We start from the raw sequence: 15,802 nt of genomic DNA, 5'->3' as shown, positions 1-15,802 counted from the left end.
TTCTTTTATACATTGAGGGGTTATGCTTGCTGTGTTTTCCTTAGAATTTTGCATATATGTTCATGAATGGGAGCTTGTCTGAATCCCTCATCAAGATGCCCTCATCTGTTTGTTATACTGGTTCTAGGAGCCTCAGAAAATTAGTTGGGAGTAAGCCATCCCCCTTTTCTATTCTTTGGAATAGTTGGTGTAACGGTAGAGTCATCTGTTCCTTAAAAATCTGAATCTCTCACCTTAAATTATTTTGTGTCTCATGGTCTTTTTCAATCAGTTTTTATAATTTATATAATTTTAGGGACTCTGTTATTTATTGTGTTGCTCAAATTATTTCGGCTTTAACTTTTCATGGATTTTTAAAGGTTAATGTTTTTTAAGTTTAAAAGCCATCTTTTTATTCTTATTCACTATTTCTATCTTAACTGCATTGCAGTTAGAGAAAAGAATCTGTATGATATTGATTCTTTGAAATTTGTTAGAATTGCTTGCTGTCTTAGCAGATGTTAAATTCTGTAAATAATCCAGTACTTTGAAAATAAATTTTCTTTTCCAATTACTGAGTGCAATTTCCTATGTATGTTGTTAGATAATAACCTTACTGGATTTTTTTGGTATGCCGAGCATATATATATATATATATATATATATATATATATATGTATATATATATATATATAGAGAGAGAGAGAGAGAGAGAGAGAGATTGACAGAGAGACACAGAGAGAGAGAGAGCGAGAGAAACGTGAAATTTTTCAATTTCTCTTTATTTTTTCATTTTTTCATTTATACATTTTGCAACTACATTAGCAGGAAGCTGCCAGGTTAGATTTATTTTATTTCCCTGATGACTTAAAGCTAAATTTTTATGTAGTAACACTCTTTATCTTTAATAATGCTTTTTATTAAAGTTTTATCTTTCTGACATAATACAATTACATAAGATTTCTTTAGACTAGAGCAGGATTGACATATGTTTTCTATATTAATTTACTTTAATCCTGACTGTGTCCTTATGTTTTAGAGCTCTTTGTTGTAAATAATTAGATATCTGGATTAAAAAGATACAGTCTTTGTCTTTGAACAGAAAAACTTAATTTACATTTAATGTGATAACTTTATATATGCAGATATATTTCTACCTCACTCTAAGCTTTCTATTCTTTTTCTATGCTTATTTTTTATCTTCTTATTTATTTTGTAATGCTTTGATCATTTTATATATATCCCTAGAAGGTATGTATATATATATATATATATATATATATATATATATATATATATATATATACACACACACACACACATATATATACATATATATATTTATATTCTGGGGTTTTTACTGGTTACCCTAGAAATTTTACATATATATACATATATATGTATATATGTGTGTATATATATATATATATATATATATACAAAACTTAACAACATATATTATTAATTGAATTTTTATCCTATTCCATAATAGTATAAGAAAATTTGAAAATTTAAATTAGATTGTCCTCTTATTTTTTGTTACTATTGATTAATACATTCAATGTGTTTCAAACCCCATGAATTAGACTCAAATACACATTTACTTTTTATAAAGTACAACTTATTCTTTCTTTTAAAACTTTTTTTGGTTAGTATTGTTTTAAATATCGATTCCCCATATATTAAGAAATGCAAGTCCCGCCCTAAATTTTTAATTTCCCTGAGAATTCCTTAAAATACCTATAGGCATGGATTTCACAGTTCCGACTTGTCACACAATTGGGACACATCTGTATTAATTTTCTCTTTAACAAGGGCCTCTTGGCAAGTTTGAAATGTTGGCTCTGTAGTAGTACTGACTGAAGTTTTCTGAAGCCCAATTCTCTTAGTTTGGTTTAAGACCATAAGCGCTTTTCTCTTGTTCATCATGAAATTAATATTTCTTTTTAAAAAATAGGGCCCTTCTACCAACTATCTTCTTCATCCACAAGAATGGATTATAAATATGTGTGCGTGTGTGTCTGTGATCACATTTGAACAATCTGCCTGCTACACACAATTCCATTTCAAGTCTGTGTTTTGTGGTAGAAAGAATCAGAGCATAGTCCCCACGCTCTCACCCGGATAGAAAGGCAAGGAACATTTGGATTCTATCTGTAGCAGGCAGACCTGGTACCTAAAAGAACATGGAGAACTCAGCATGTACCTGCAATCATTACAAAGATTGTATATAAGCATGGAGCATATATGAGCCGATAGAGAAATAGCTCTGGTATGAGACCTCACTTGTGAAATATGGAACTTCAGTTACCAATGAGTATACCAAGGGGTCTGGTGACTCCACTGCACGACAGGAGGTTTATTCTTGGCTGAATACAACCTGTCAACATTCTGAGTCGAATGTCCTCAAAACCCAGACTCTCAGCTAAATATTTCCTGGGGCTCTAAGACTGATAAAATCTTACTTTTAACATCTTCATGTTAAATGTGACCGTGACCAGAAGTGACGGAGCTTGGAGCTACCATGTGGAGGGAGAAGGATTGCCTGTGGCAGAGCTGTTACCCCAGAGTAGGTGACAATCGTACTCAGAGTCGACCCTACCCAGGGGAGGTTGCCTACTGGCTTTGATGATCGGATCCCATGTGGGGATCCAAGCCAAGTTCCACTCACATATAGAAAGCACACCTGCTGCTTTTACAAATGGTGAATATTAATATCATAAATCTCAGTGATTGCCGAGACAGTCCTGCATATTGGGGCCCCATTGTTAGCTGGTGCTTTACTCAGACCTTGCCCTAACACCAGGCTCCTTTCCAATTATTTTGGCAGGTGAGTAGGCTGTCCAACAGTACTTAGGAGGAAGAATGAGGAAAACACAGACCAGGTTCTCCCTTCCTTCTACAGTTCAGTGGCCTGCTCCATGCCCTTAAACTAGAAGAGAGAGCTGAGGTTGGCATCTGGACCTGGGAAAGGACTGCAAGATTATCATATCCTCCCATCACAGCTGACCAGAAACTAAATTTGTCATTACATTTCTCCATGCATTCATAATGATTGCATATTTCAGATTTTCTGAAATAGTCATGACTGAAAGCAGCTCATTGCAGTGTTCTTAAAAGGGCATTTGTACTATGAAATCATGTGTCCCAAATCTAGGTTTGGAATTCTTTTCTGGATTCCTCATTCTGCTACAGATTCAATAGATAATCTCTACTGTCTTTTGTCTCCACTCAAGTTGAAGTGAATGACAGTGCAGAGTCCTGATTTACATAGATTCTGGCCTTCTACTATCTGAGGTTTCTTCCTTCTCATATGACTTTGTAAGACACCATTTACGATTTTGAGTCTACCCCTTATAGGGACCAAACAAAGGGTGGAAACAAAAGAGATGGGTCCCACATGCAGTCTGTGAGTTAGTTTTTTTCTCACCCATGGCACTCTCCCATCCTGGGCACAACCCTCCTATACTAGACCAGGTCACCAGGCTCTAAGGATGCCATCCCTGGCATATGAACTGCTCCAGACTCATCCTCTCCCTGCTGCCCAAGCCTTCCTCTCTTCAGACTCCAGCTGGTGCTGATTTCAAATGTACCCACCAATTAGAATTCCCACGCACATGACAGTTTTCCCTCTTCTAAGGTAGCATCTAATCCTGGTGTGTCTGGAATCCAGCTTAGGTGTGGGCATGTCAGAAACAGTCTCGTCACCATGACTTCCCCAGGGCTAGGCTTCAGCAAGATTGTCTAGCAGTTCTGGAAAGAGATGGAGTTGCAGAATATCTGACCTGAGTGCTATGTAGAGTTGTCCACTGAGGGTTAAAGTGTGCCTATCAAACCATTAGAAGCCCATTCTGGCTCTCACTTTACTTTTTTACTATTTTAGGTTACTAATGGAACTCTTTCCTGCTGTACTTCCTCCCAAAGGGCTTTAACAACAGTTGCTTCTGTGACCAGATGTAAAATAAAAAAAAAAAAAAAATTGAGCCAGGCTATTTTCCAAATCAGCTTAAAAATTTGCCTTTTCACCAAGAATGTACCCTCTTCCTCATGTCTCTGCCAACAGTAGGTATTCTGATCCTTTTTAATTTTTGCTACCTGGTGGGTACAAAATGATAGCACATCGGTACTTTAATTTGTAATTTCATGACTTCTATAGAATTTGAAAATATTTGCATGTGTTTGGTCGTCATTTGCAGATGATTTTCAATGAGTTCCTGTACATTTCCTATATCAAATTTTCTGACAATTTAAAAAAGCTATTTGGATATTAAAGTTATTCTTTTTGCCCACTTTTGCAGTACAAGCATTTTCCAAAAGTAATCATTTGTTGACAATGTTACATTTTTTCACATACATTTTAAATTTCAAATTAAAAATTTTAAATTAAAATTTTAAAAGTTTTAAGATTTTTTTAAAATGTTGAGTTTTTATTAAAAATGTTTACAATGTTTATATGAAAGCATCTATAGATTTTGAATTTCTAGTCTTAACTGAAAAGATTTATTATCTTTTGGGTTTACTTGTTATATCATAGATTCTCAAACATGCAATCCCACTGCTAAGAATCTATCCTATGAAAATAAAGACATCAAGACATAATGAATTTGCAGGATATTATTTTAGAATGTTTCACCCTGGAAAAATAAAACACATACATAAATATATATCCATCAATCAGGGAATGACTGAATAAATCATGGAGAATAAACACCATTAAAAGAAGAAAGAAAGAGCTATAACAATTGCCTTGGAGAGATTGCCCATGAAATATTTTGAATGAGAAGAGTGAGTTGGAGCAAATTATTCAGGAGAAGTAAAAAAAAAAATTAACAAAAATCTATATATCAATATGTATACAATATACAGATTTATGTCTACATCTATATGTGCTTAGAAAACTATGGAAGGTTATGTACTGAGTTGTTAATATGAGATGGGAAGAAGTAATGGAAGGTAGGGAGAGAAAAGGATGGAGGACAGAATCATAAACATATCAGATGACTACATTCAAGACAAGGTCTGAGAACAATACCTGCCCTAAAAGATTGAGCCACAGCTTGAATCTCACTAGAATGTCTTCCATCGCTACGAGACTCACCTTTCATCACATTATGTCATAGAAGAGAGAAAACGAGCTTTTGTGTTTGATAAGGGTGGTGGAATGGAGAGAACTTGGTCTTAGCTTGACTTACAGCTCCTTGGTGACTTGCCTCAGCTCTCGAACCCCAGCATGGATGTGACGACCCCCAGGCCCTTCCACACCCCAACTATTTCTTATTTGTGATCTAAGCCAGGGTTCTCAACATCATCACTATTAAGAGTTTGCATGAGATCACTAATTCCTTGTTGCGGGGACCATCCTGTACTTCGTGCAGTGCTTAGCTGTTTACCTCTAGCCTCTCCCTGCTAGAAGCCAGTAACATCCCACTCAGCAGTGACAACCAAAAATGCCCCCAGATTTATCAAATGTCTCTTAGGGAAGCAGACATCACTCAGTCAGTTTGGAACCACTAATCTAATCTGAATGATTATTACATCCTTTTCCTGAAATTTGTTTTTCTGGGAACAAGAGGATACGTCTCAACGATTCCTTTGAAAACTGACCTCTTTGAATTATTTCAGTGCCCTTTATTTTAATGAAGTGTGTGTCACTTTATCATTAGTGTGAGAGGAAGATAGGATCTTGTTTTCCCTTCAGTGTTGCACAAACAAGTTCTAATGACTCATTCATTGTGGATACAAGAACGCTCAGCCTTCAGGTGTTCCGGGAATATTCATTATAAATCATAATTATCTGAATTGTTTGCTACTATTATAGGGCTGGGAAACAATGACTTAGAATTTTTTTTTTTAATGAGGGAAGTTCCTTTCTAGTCATTTGCTTTATTCCTACAGTAATCACACATAGAAAGGAACTGCTTTATTCTTTATTGCTCTCTTTTATCTTAGAATTCCGGGCTTTTACGAAAGTGATAATCTAGGACAACGAAATCAATCAGGAATGCAACAACCGTTAGGGCTTTGTTGGTTTTGCTTTAAGGGTTCAAGGGTATCATTCTAACTATCAGAGAACTCTGGGATCCTGAACAACCTGAAGGGAATTCTGCCCAAATATCAAGCACAAAGAATTTCCAGTCAGGGATACTGTTGTTTTGTCTCAAGGGGTTACCTTTCAAGCAGTTTTCTGACATAACCAAGAAGTACAGAGGGCTGTAAAACTCTGTCCTGTTTACAGAACTTGTTTCTTGTTTTGTTTATCTGTTTATGGCCAAATGTGACACGAGACTTGCTTTCATTATAACCTGTTAGTAAGGTTGGGAGGAAGCCAGTAACCTCATCAGCTGCAGCAATTCGGTGGCTCCTGAGATTTACTTAAACGGACATAATTATTGCCTAAAACAAAATGGGATAGGCCAATTCACAACACAAATGAAACCTTCCTTACCTTTGTAACAATCTTAAAGAAATATTTGTGCACTCTTTCGTTCATTTAACAAAAATTTTCTAAATGCCATGAGCAGGCATTGGGCTGGGGTTACAATGGTGACTAAAATTCTCCCTGTTCTCCTGAACTTTAAGATCGAGTGGAGTAAAGAAGAATTAATTATATACTTTCATAAATAAGCAGTACTCGTTCTGAAGGAAAGGTACTTGAGACTATGTGATATCTGCTCTACTCAGTACGGAAGGTTTCCTGGAGGTACTGATGCTTACGTTGAGGTATGAAAGATCATTAGAAATTAACATGGAGAAGAAGAAAGAGAAGGTCATTCTAGAAGGGAACAGCCTGTGCAAAGTCTCTATAATAAGAGGGAGAATGGTGAGGATGAGAGGGACCAGTGGCTGACACTGAGATGGTACATAAAGAGAGCCACAGGGGATAAGCTTGAGAGGTGGGCTGACGCCAGATTTTTCAGTTCAAACAAGTTTACCTGAATCTTACAAGCAATAACCGTGAAAGGTTTTAAGGAAAGCGTCGATGTTAGTGTTATTGAAACAAGAGATTGACAAAATTACATTTTGGAATCATTTTGGCTGAGTTTAAGGAACAAAAGTGAGGGGGGACAGAGGAGGAGCAGGCAGGTAGCTGAGGAGAGTATTAACTGGTCCAAATAATAGAAACCAGTAGTTTGCATTACAGTGGTTGTAATGGCAGTGATGGAGATGAAGAAAAGAGATCAAATTCAAGGGCTATTTAGTGAGTAAAGTCGGTTGGAATTTGTGGGGTGTATTGATGGAGGGGATGAGAGGTGGGAGAGAGATTATAAGGATGACTCCCGAAACACTGGATTCATGAGATGAATATTATTTTGTATGGACTTTAGATGACACTCAGATAATTTAACTCACTTTGCTCAAGTTCACAGAGACAATCCACGGCATACCCAGAGTTGAATCCAGATGACTCTAACAGCAAAGCCAGTGGTTTGTTTATGGCTGAAACAGTTCTTACCTGCCTTTTAAGGGAGTTGATCTGATCCAAGAAATGAGACACTTAAGAAAGAACTGGTGGCTTTTGGGTAAAAATTGGAGTCCTGGAGTCCTGGTACTTTTGTTTTAATGAAATACAAAATGCCTCTCCTACCAAAGACTTCTCCTGGTACTTTTACTTCACTTACATTTATTTAGCATGTGACTAACCCTTAACTTTCAATAAGCCAACTGACATGTGATTCTGGAAGGAAGGCAGCAGAATCAGGGGCATTGTTTTCTAACTTTCCAAACTCCAACACGAAAAAAGACGGAATGGCTAGATAGCACAACCAAAAACACAACCAAAAGGAAAACCCAGTGACAAGTTACACCCATTATTTTCAAATAACAAAAGGATAAGTACAATCAACCAGCAGCCACAACACCTCCATGGTATTGGTGGCGTTGGAGTAGCCTGAGAACAGGAGAAACGCAAGATAGCCTGGTCGGATCCAGTTTGCAGTAAATACCAAGGACAGAGGAACTGGTTGACCCAAACCCAGTGATGGCAATCAGCAAAATCCAGAGAAACATCCAAGTCAAATGCCCCTTATTTGACAGATTTATTGTAAAGAAAAGTAAGCTAAGAAGGGAGAACCTGGGGATTAAAATATTAAAAGACACACCAATTTTCTTTAAATGGGCAAGACTAAACTCTAGTTTTTAGGAATGTCCACATCATTGATAAAATCATGAAGAAAGCTAAGGAAGTGATCAGAACAGATCACGGTTTGGAGTTGGGGGGTGGAGAAGATATGATTGGCTGGCTTTTCAGGTGGTAGCAAATTTTATTTCCTGACCTGGGTTATGGTAACAAGGATATTCATCTTATAATAACTACTAAGCCCTGTATATGCTTTGCATGATTTCCTGTATCCACATTTTATTTTATACTACAAAGAAGAAAAGGAAATGGAACTTACGTGGACAGGCCTCAGTTTAGTCTAAAAAACAAAATAAACGGCTAGAGAGATATACTGCTGTACTCGCACAAGTGTTAAAGGTATGGTTTCTGCTCCATGGATGTGCAGAAAAGTGATTTCGACTGAGAATTAAGCTAGAACATTAATTTAAAAACACAATCTATAGTTTCACTTGTATCCAACTAAGTTAAATGACATGATATTATGTCTGAAATGTATCTAATCTCTGTATAATTTGTGTCCTCAGGCTCTGTCTCATTGTCACGAAATCTTTGCACCCTGAATGGCTGGCTGTGCCCCAGTAATCAACATCCACATGAACAGCACACAAGTGTGACCTCACCACATGGGCTGAAAAGGGGGAAAGACCACGGTTAAGGTCAGGGGTGCGGATCTGGGAAGAGAAATGTTACTTCATTCCTCGGGTTATATCAGCAGAAATTTCCCAGAGCAAGGGACAAAAGGGTGGTGAATGCTTAGGGGCTGTGCTGGGTGCTCACAAAATGTTTGGTTCATTATGATGCTGTATCCACAGCTGTATGCTTATAGAAAGAGCTGCAGGAAATATGTCATCCTTCTTCAAAACAAGCAAGGGACACTACCGTCCCATTATTTGCCCAAAGCAGGAAATAGATCAAGGCCCAACATAATCCAGTTCTGCTGAAAGGAATCTGATTTAGGAAAGAGTGGTGGGTTTTTCTTCAGATCACTTGTGAGTAAAGAGCCCAGGCCAGTCGTAATTAAAAGACATGCTTATTTAATGACCAACCATTTATGACAAATTGCAAAGGCTATCAACAGGAGAAGGAAGTCTGTGCATCAAGATGTAATTCTCTTCTGATGCGCCAGGAAATATTAACCACTGATGACAAAGTAACATAAAACAAAGATGATTGTTGACATGTCATTTTTGGAAGCGTGCCAGCCCTGTTACAGCCCAGGGAGATGGGAGAGTCAGGCAGTTGCCCAGAAGAACAGTTATATTGGTTCTGGTGCTGGCTTCTATGCCGCCTTTGTGACCTAACAGAAAATAGAGGTGTGTTTTTTTTCTAGTGGGAAATAAAAATAGTAGGTTCGTAGTCTCTCTGTGACATTCATTAGTAGGGTCATTAGTCAAAATCAGCATGTCACCTTTCAGAGGAAGCCGAGTCATGTATATTCTAGGAAGTATAGGGGATACTGCTTTTAAAGAAAACTGGGCATTGTCCATGTGCCAAGTATAAAATATTACTAGATAATAATTGACAATATACTGTGAAGTCTCAACTTGTATCTAAAAATGGATACCTAGAGTTATCTAGTGGTTTTCTTTGGGTAGGTTTACAAACGATGTGTTCATTAGTTACTTCTTTTACCCAAATAAACAGTTTGCAAAATTGGTAGTTGTCACGTAGCTCAGTCTGCTCAACTGTAGTAACATCTTCCCATGATGACGCGTGGACCCACCCAAGTCTTGAGCCTCTGAGGACCAATTATTATATTGAGAAATTCTTACTCACTAGACAGTGGGGGATGAATGTCGATCTGATGCCCGACACCCAGTATCCATCATCCTAGGGATACCAGACCCTTTGTCCTCTGAGAGTTGAGCCACAGCCCCAATCTTCGTTCTACCATGTAAGCCCATTTTGCCTGATATCTGATTGGCTCTCTGTCTGCATCCTTATCTAGTTCAGCCCTCCACTAGGCCAGTCAGATAGTTCATGCCTTCTTTCCTTCTCTCTCACTCTTTGTTTCTCCTTTTCTCTCAAATAATCATTATTCAAAATATGTGTGTATGGGTATGAGTGAATGCATGCGTACACTTACATATGGTTATGTTTCTGGATCGTGTGGAAGTTACAGAAATAAATAACACTCAATCCATGCTCTTAAAGAGTGTTCGATTTAGTAGAAGAGAAAGATGTGCAGAAAATTCACAATAATATGAGTTTAAGAAAACTGTGCAATTAAAGAAGCAAAGGGCTATGGGAGTTTTTCCCATCCATCTATTTAATTCTACCCCAATCTCGCTCTTACATATCAGCTCTGAGTATAAATGCCACCACGCCTAACAAGTGATTACATGTGCCTTACATATTCTCTATACTGTGTCTTCTTGGCCAGGTACCAGGCTTCTTGGGAGCTGGGCATGCATTTTAGCCTTACCCAATATCTCTGACATGGCTACCTGCTCCACACAACATTGGACACAAACTAGATAGCAACAATGATAACAGCGAACATTGAGTCCTTGTTACATGCTAGGCAATGCTATAACCACTTTACATATAGTAACTACGTAACATACTCACCATCACGAACACTCCTGACATAGATTAAGATGTATGTACAGAAAGGTTAAGTTACTTATACAACATTGAAATTTTTGAGGCCACCCAATCGATAGCAGCCATCTTCACAATCAAGTTATGGGTTCTGAGTCAATTTAGGAATAAGCCAAAAAAAAAAAAATGTACAGGATTGATACATCGCTGTTTCTTTTTTTTTGTCTTTTATTTTATTTTCTTTTATGTTATTTTATTCTATTTTACTCACTAAACCTGCATTGGAGGAAGTAGCTTAAAGAAAAACAGTGAACTCATACTGAAGCCCAGAACAGGAGAAGTTACCCACCCAGCCATGGCAGTGCTGGATTGTGGGCAAGACACACCTAAGAGGATGAGGGGAGTAGCTGAACTGAGAATATATTATTCTTTCCAAATTGACCAATCTGGTACATTTCTTCATCTCCCTTGGGGCAACGTGAGTAAAGAGCACAGAAATAGCCAGAGTGCTCATGACTGAGCTCCTTCCACATGGAAAATAATAATAGCGGTTGGGAAAACAGGTTCCCCTTCAATATTTCTTAGGTGTTTGCTCTCTTGCTGTGTCAGACTTAACCATTAAGCCTGCTGTCAGCTAGAGGCGCGATTACCCCACTCGGTGGTACCGATCAGCCTTTTTGCCTGCCTCTTCATGAGCTGCTGCCCATTTCCACAGGGTGTCTTCTTGACTTCATCAGTGGAGAGCTTAGATTCTGTTCTAAGGAGATTGTGAAATAGTTCATGGTGTAGAGAGCCAGTTGACTCTCTACCAACACCATGTAACAGAGGCCTGGCAATAAGATTAAATAATAACATGAAGATATCCAAATATTAAAGTGTAGAATGGAAAAACCTAACAGCCCCAAGTTTGAACATAAAGCCACTCCCGTTAAAACTTTCCCAGGGACACTCTAGTGCTCAGTGATTACATTCCCTTCAGCTTCATATCCAGAGCCCTTCAAAACTAAAAGAGTTAGAGTCCAACTTTGATCTATCTGGAAGATAGGTCAAATCCAGGGGAAAATGAAGGTTCAGAGATTAAATCTCCTCGAGACCTAAGATCCAGGGAAGAAGTCAAATGTGAGTTAAAAGTGCAAGGAAGTTCAGATTCCCCACAACTTCTTCCCTGCTTTCGTCTCGATTAGGAGGGTTCCACTTCCTGAGGACAGCGAGGTCCCTGTGGCTGAGAAAGCCTGTGTCTCACTGGAGTGGCTGTGGCTCAGTCAGGCTTCAGACAACATGTTAGCGCAACTCTGAGTATCTGATCTGCCTTACTTTTTCAAGAGCCTCAAGAGTGAACAGAACACACGAGATTATCTAACAATGGTCCCACACCTACCAAAGTTAGCAAACAAATTCTCCCCAGTAGGAAACTTTTATTCCTAGAGCCCCAAACTGTGTATTGATGCACAGTCCCTTATCTGGATTTCCGAAAATAAAAAAAAAAAAAAACAATTTGGTGGCAAATATCCACCTCAACTGACGGATGTGATTCATCATTTTTATGTATCATGCCAAGTATGAATATTCATATACTCTGTTGCAAAAGTATAAATGTTAGATTATGCGAGCTTTTGAAGGCCCTTTTCTAAGTATTATGTGATATTTAGTTTAATCTGAATAACTCTAAATTCAGAAACACATATGGCCCTACAGGGTTTGGAGAAAGAATTGTGGACCTGTAATTGCCAAAGAGAGCCAAAAACTGATGGAATTGAGATAGATGGAGATTTCATTTTCTTCCGTAAGTCATTGTCAGCATTCATAGCAGGGGAGCTCAAAAGTGATTAGAAGAAATTACATAGGAAAGATTAATTTTGGCACAATACATTCATCAAATCTGGGGTGGAAATCTTAATATGCTTTCTGTCCTCTCTCCAAATGGCAGTTGAGACATTGTTATCCTCTTGCAAAACTGGGAAATTTGTAACAAGAGCAGCACCAGTCACCAAGTCTTACTTGAGGTGACTTTCTTCCCAAAAGCATCATATGCCTCCCAAGAGCTGCAAGAGAAAACTGGCCCATAATGAAAGTGTTTTGCAGCTTGTGTTTGCATCACATTTGCTAACATATGAAGTGTGATTTAAAAATATGGTGAATGTTTAAATAAAAAAAATTATTACAGTAAAAGGCGCATTGCCATTAATCCCCCTCAAAATACTCCTCCTCACTTCAAAGACACTTATCTCATCATCATTTCTGAAGCAGTTCTGGAAGTCCTCTTTAGTGAGTGTCTTTAGTTACACTGTCGTGGCTGCCTCGATGTCCTGAATCCATTCAAAACGTTTACCTTTCATGGTCATTTTGATTTTGGGGAAAAGCCAGAAGTTGCAGGATGCCAGATCTGTGAATAAGGTGGATGAGGACATACCGTAATGTTTTTATTTGACAGAAATTGCTGTACCAAAAGCGATGTGTGACACGGAGCATTGTCATGATGGAGGATGAAGGGAAGACACTCACGAAAGAGGACTTCCAGAACTGCTTCAGAAAGTGAATGAGATGAGAAAGTGAATGAGAAAGTGATGAGATGAGATGAAGCAACGGGGAGTATTGTGAGAAGGGTTAATGACAATATGTCACACCTCATAACATTGTCCAAAGCAAGCACTTGGCCAAGTCTAAGTCAGATTGGAAAAGCATGCCATGGCAAGGAGTATAGCTACAAGGAAAGAGAAGAATCTATGGCCATTTCTGTAAGCTGTCATAAACTTCCTCTACATGGAAGGAAACATGGTAGAAGGGTGGGGTGGGGTAGGTGAAGTGATCCTCTAAACATTCACTGTCACACAACTAGAACATGATGAAGACAGGATTGAATCTGATTCTAGATCTGCTCTTAACCCCTGCACTAACAGGTCCCCTCCATTATTTTCTGACTGATTGACCCCCAAGTCCTTTCCAGGAGAAATGGAGTCTATTCAACACGATGCACTTGGCCAGAGTTATAAGTCAAGTGCAAGAAGAGGTTGACACATGGCTGCTCTAGCAGCCTGAGCAGTGCTGGGTGCATGGATGACAGTTCAAACAAAAGCAGGAGCTACAATATAATCCTATCCCTAGAGTCATCCATACCATCCCCATGCTTGTAATCCAGATTCTCACCCTTCATCTCATAGCACTGTCCTGGTATTTAGACACAAGCATCACAGAAGTACACACCCCAGGTGTAAAGCAAAGAGATTGAGGTCAAACATTCTAATCTTCCCTCTGCCTTCAGCATGCTACTCCAAGGAAATCCACTTCATGACAGTTTTCAAGTAACTCCTGTGATTTAGGAGCTCAAAAGGAGATTTATTGGAATTTAAGGCTCCATTAATATAACAATATAAATTTGACTGCTTCCACATGAAACATATTTTATTTTCAAAGAAAATAAATGTCCCAGGCTTTTTGATTGATTTTTTTCCCCCTCTGTTCAGAGACTCTTGCGATCTTAAGATGTTAGATAACTACTGATTCAGAGTTGCTTGAATGAGGTTGATGGTCATTCAGTTGGACTACTGAAATCCAACTATCATGAGATTCCATATCTGTTCATTTTCCATTGATTTCAAATAATTCAAAACATCGAATATGGAATTTAGGATTTGACGGAATAAGTCTAGTAGTTTATAGGGTGATAAATTGAAGCAGTGAAAGAGAATAGTATTCCAGAAGGGAAAGATGAAGGTGGGACTTTGGAAGCAATTTGAGAAGTTATGTGGCTTGATGGTCTTTGTTAGAATGTAGGTTTATATGGTAAGGTCAAGGATTTAAATCATACGACAGCACACTTAGACATGCCCTAATCCTATTGCAGAATGTCTGTATTTTAAGGAGATGAGGAAAAAAGTGAAACCAAGTCTGCAGACCATATACACAAAGAGCTGGAAAGCTGCAGATGCCATGAGAAGTAGAAATATTGGTGACAGATGTTTTTGGATTATTAGAGGTCCCTCACTCCAGACAGTCTCTTCATCATCTCTCTGACACTGCCTCTACCCCCAAGCATGTGACAGGCGCCATGATGGCTTTTACAAGTGGGCTGGACAAAGGGATGCTGTGAAATAGAAGCATCCCTTCCAACTAACACCTTCACAGCAGCCTTGTAAATTACTTCCCTTAATTTAGCCACCCAGCAGGACACAACTCTATTGAAAAAGAAATCCTAGACAATACCAAAGGGCCTCAAAAGAAATAGAAGAAGAGTGGGCATTAAACCAATTATGGCTGGGTGGTAGCAGCTTTTTGGTATCTCTAGCAATTGGTGAGATAATATAATTTTGTGAGGTCCCTATACTAGAAGTAAAGTAGAATAATGTTACTTGAAGGCCGACTATGATAAGTGAAAAATGTGTATATAATCCTTAAAACAATTACTTACAACAACAATAAAATAAGAGTTATGCTACTAAGCCAAAAAGGCAATAAAATGGAATTCAGAGAAAATAATTAATAAAAAAGAGGATCAAAAAACAAGAAAACATAAAGAGCAAATGAAAATTAGCAAGATGGCAGATTTGAACGCAACTTTAATCACATTAAATGCAAATAGAGTAAATATTTCAATTAAATCCAGAAATTGTCATATTACATTTAAAAAGTAAGACCTAATAATATGCTACCTACAGTAAATCTACTCTAAATATAAAGACACAAATATGTTAAATAGAAAGATATTATATAAATAGATTAAAAGAAAGGAAAATCAAAAGAAAGCTGGATTGGCTAAACTAATTGACAAAGGTAAGTTTCAGAGCAAGGAACATTACTATGAATGAAAGGGTCATTTTGTAATTAATAAGGGATTCATTCATCAAGAGGACATAATAATCCTGAATGTTTATACACAGAGTTTCAAAATCCATGAAGCAAAATTTGATAGAAAACGAAGTTGAAAGAAGAAATAGATAAATCCACAATCATAGTAAGGTTTTCCAATAGCCCTCTCTCAATAATTTATGACATAAATAGAAAATCAGTAAGGATATACTATACTTGAACTACACTATTAACCTAGTTTACCTATTTGACATTCATAGAACACTTCGCCCAGCAACAACAAAATAAAAATTCTTTCCAAGTATACATGGAACAAATACAAAGACAGACCATATTTTGTGTCAAGCAAGTCTCAAT

This window comes from Rhinolophus hipposideros (genome assembly GCF_964194185.1).
Source record: "Rhinolophus hipposideros genome assembly, chromosome: 26".
Lineage (NCBI taxonomy): Eukaryota > Metazoa > Chordata > Mammalia > Chiroptera > Rhinolophidae > Rhinolophus > Rhinolophus hipposideros.
Note: the sequence above shows the minus strand (reverse complement) of the source record.